We start from the raw sequence: 4607 nt of genomic DNA on the forward strand, positions 1-4607 counted from the left end.
GTGGTTTAATATGGTTAATGGAACGATACATAGAATCCCTTAAACCTATATATGGTTGGCTATGGATAGTACTTGCAAGTATAGTCAGTATGGCGATACAACTACTAATGACCTTGTTTAATAAATGGTTAATGGACTGGTTGGTTGCTTGGTAATGGTTTTAATTGGGAAATAATTGTGGGGTATGTAGCAAAGCCATAGAAGGTGGAGGTCACGGAGAGACCAAAACTAGAAACTCGTATTTGTCGATATGATGTTTTGTCCTGGTAACCGTGTGCATGATGTCACACTTTATATTTGCGGGATATACTGGTCATTCCAATTTTTTTTCAGGTCGTGTGGCTACACGAACTGGGGCCCTTTAAGAAGGGAGAGACAAACCCATATAGCCCTTGGGTAGTTTAGGATGGTAAAGATACACAGCCCAGGTAAAGGCTTTAAAGGCACACTAAACCTATTTTCCTTTCCCGGCATGGTTATATATATATGTATGGTGGTATGCATTATGGATGGTTTTACTTGGCTTTGTAAATGACATTATCTCATCCTTATCTTGAGTGTATCCTAGTGTTCACCGACTAACCCATATTTGGGCGGCTGTATACCCATGTTATGTAGGAACTGACCATTCTACTTCTCCTACTTAGTGATTGAATTTGGGGAAAGTCGATGTTGGATTAAAGTGGTGAGCTTCCATAGTTCAAAATACATCTATTTTATGTCAAGGGTTACTTTACATATTTCTCATTTTTCATAGACTTTGGTTTTGGCTATGGTCGGGGGCATGTCCTGGCTAGGTACTCTTTGGTTTATCTTGAGGATTTGTATGGACAACTGTGGTCTTGGGTCTGGTATGGACTGGTTATGTTTTATCTCTCTCTCTCTCTCTATATATGCATTGTATTATTATTTTTGGTTTTGATTTATGGGTTTTGGCGCTGGTTTGGTTGGTCATTGGATGGTTTGACTTGGTTCGGTTGGTCTCGTATATAGACTTACCTAGAGTCACCATATGGTTGGATACACTACCTTATTATTTGTTCGGACTGTAGCCTACTCAATGTATGCATTTAGTGGTTGGGTTAGGTAACGGGGGTTGTTCCCGATCCTGGTTGGGCTTGGGATCGCCCATTATGACAAGGCCCTGTTTTGGGTTGTGTCAAGTTGGTATCAGAGCTTTAGGTTTTTATGTCATGGGGTGTCCACAAAGCCGTATCAAGTAATGTCTTATGGGTGTGTCGTGCACTACACTTATAATCTAGAGGCTACGAGGTATTAAGGAATGTTTCACTTTCTTGGTTATTCTACTTTTGGGCTTTGGAGTCTAAGGTTTTCAACTCTTCTCTAAATCTTCCTTGGTTCACTCATCAGGTCATATCTTCTCAACAATCTAAAGTTCGTAAAAACTCGCCTGTCCTACTCAAGGATAACATGGATAGATCTAGTCCAACTCATGGGGCACAAAATTGGTCAAGGGTCACAGCTTCTAGTTTTCCCCATAAAGTCCTACCGGTCTCCACTAACCCTATGTCAGAAGGTGATACTCATACTCGATTACCTAAAGAAGAGCTTAGCAATGCTGAGTTGCATTATTCTAAGAAACTATTGACCCAAATAGTGACAACTCTATCACACCATTCCTATCCTACTGCTATAGGGAGGAACAAGGTAAGGTTGGTAAATGGGAAAGGTAAGGGGGTCTCGATCTTCTGAACAAAAGGGGAGGCCGATGGTACGGTGGTAAATGGTTCAAAAAGGAAGAGTTGGGTAAGCCCTAACTTCTATTCTGTGTCTTGAGTTCCTCACTTGAATTCTATTATGTGTCTTGTGTTCCTTACTCAAATTCAATTAGGAGGTAGGTGTTTTAAGAATGGTGAATTCTTCTAGGGCACAAGGTGACCAATCTCGGGCCAGTTGGGTCTCATCTGATAGGGATGTCCCATAAGGTTTTCTGTTTCGGAAACTAGAGTATTCGCTACTATCTCTGGCTCCGGCAGTGGTCGGGATTGTCTCAATGTTCTTACTATTCCCCGAGAGTCGAAGGCATTTTTTGATTCTTATATTGGTCTATTGAAAACTCATTTCCTAGTGGTGTGTATGATTTACTTGGTTTGGGGTACCCTCTCTTTTGTGACATCATTTATGGGTGTGTATTTTGGTCCCAAGGTTATTTTAAACAATTTTCTTTCAAAACTATTCTGTAAGGGAGATCTTTCAAAGCTTTAGGGAAAACATTTCATCCGAAGGGAATTTTTTCAAAGCTTTTCTTTACTAGTAGGAAAAATACTCAAAAACTATTTATTTACTTTTACTAGCAGGGAGGTTCTCTTAACCGACATAAACCATGTGAGCTATCATGGAGTCCAATGTCTCGCCCTCCTAGGAAAGAAACGTCATGGTTGGGAGAAGTGTCATACTCTTGCTAGGGAGTATAACCTAATCCATGTGACCGATCAAGTTAAATCTGTCATCCATATCTAATGTGAAAATCTGAAACTATACCTACGTTGGCTACATAGTTCTAGGGAAGTAGGATGTGCTAAATCCACACTCCCCGCTCGGTGCTAATAACTACTTCCTTATTATCTATATGCTCGCTTTGATGGAAATCCACTTTTAAAATCTAGCATAAGGGTTTATCTAAAACTAATTATGCATCTTTTTGATATAAATTGTACTCAAATCTGTAATCTGTTTCTATAAACTATAGTAAATTCTGAAAAAGTGGATTCCATAGCTAAACTGAGGATCTGGAGATCAAATACTATTTATTTAACTGAAAATATGCTAATCTTAGGGTGCTTAAAATCACAAGTTCTTGAAGTATCAATACTTAAATATGCTTCTTGAGAATAATTAACAACGCCCAGATAGTAATATCAAAATCTTAATATCATGCTCAATTAAATTGAAAAGCTATAAACAATGTCTCAAATCATTCTCACGGTATTCAAAAAACATAGAAGAGCATTCTTTAACTCAAAACAAACATGAGATTTCATAATTCAATCATATCATACTCAAAATCATCAATAAGATACTTTGGGTATAAACCCTAATTTCAAATCATAAGAAATTTGCTTAAAAATATAATTTTGGGCACAAGGACAAAAGGATTGTCCTTGTTCATAGCTCCGCATACCTTAGATGACAAACTAAATGAATAAGCTTGCTTTTTCAGATTCTATTTGTGCTCTTGATTAAAGATTCTTGGAGCTCGTGGTCTAGGGATCTATATCTTGAAACAATTTGGAAAAAGCATGGTGGAATCTTGAGTTTCTTGGAGATAAATGTAGAAGCCTAGGGTTATCGATGAGAGTAATTTTGATGAAACTTAACATATAATACTTCTAAAAGGGTTTAATCATGAGTTTGGATGGATTGGGGCCTGGGGAAAAATCCAAAATACCTCCCTTTAACTCCTGAACGAAACTGGAAAATAAACTGGGGTCCCGATTTTCCACCTTGGCGCGACGCGCCACTATCTCGCCAAGCCACTGGAAAATGCCAGCTTGAAAAATACATGATGGTGTGATGCGGTGGTATCGCGTTTCCACCTTGTATGGGACCTGGAAACTTGGTGCGATGCTCCAATATTACAGAGGGCCACTTGAAATTTACAATCATCATTTAAACCTTCTCCATGATGTGCTAAACACCGAAATGATGTTGTTTTGCAACTGGAAATTAAAATAGCCATAACTTCATACCCGGTCATTGGATTTAAGCGAATCTTATATCGTTGGAAATCTTATTTGATTTTCTACACCATGAAATTTTCAAATCTAAAGAATTCCATACAAAATAAACATCATTCATTCTAAGAGCTAATCCTTGATATTTTTTTTTTCAGGACGAGTTTATGCAAGGAAAATTGCGGGGTAATACATGCTCCTTGATACGACCATAATTCACTATCACCTTTTAGGAATAATTGATTAGATGATATGGATGGGAATAAAAGGTGGAGGTGAATCCCAAATCACTGTCCTAATCTTCTTTTCCCAATCACAAATCCCCTCGTGGGGATGGACGCGAATACATGCTATCTCAAGCTACTGCAGTTACTTGAGATTTAATTATCTTGAAGAAGATTAAGATAAATTCAACCGTAGAAAAGATAAATTCACATTTCCTCTACGTAGATAATCCACCAGGGTTTCCATGACACTAGCTATGGGAATTAGCCGCTCATATTTATGAGATCAATCATGGAATCCATAGGCAAAATTACAAAATCAATCACCAAATAATGAGAAATGAATCCCAAAGTTTTAAATTGAATAACAAACCAAGAATAGATGAATGAAAATTAATATCTGAATTTATTAGTGAATAGTTGAATGTCTTCAATAAATAAATAAACAAACCCTAAAGGGTATTTATAGATTGCAAAAACCAAAGCTTAATTAAAGAAGAAAAACCCAAGAAATCAACTCCTTAATAATATAGGAAAATACTAGAAATCAAATCCTAAATAAAATAGGAAAACATAATTACCCATACATAATAGGACTAAAAAATATTATAGGAGTGTAATTGGTATATATGGAAACTCCAGGAAACAAATCCTAACTACAATGGGATTGGAAGAGTAATTTCGTCAC

Source organism: Capsicum annuum, chromosome 10 (assembly GCF_002878395.1).
Source record: "Capsicum annuum cultivar UCD-10X-F1 chromosome 10, UCD10Xv1.1, whole genome shotgun sequence".
Classification (NCBI taxonomy): domain Eukaryota; kingdom Viridiplantae; phylum Streptophyta; class Magnoliopsida; order Solanales; family Solanaceae; genus Capsicum; species Capsicum annuum.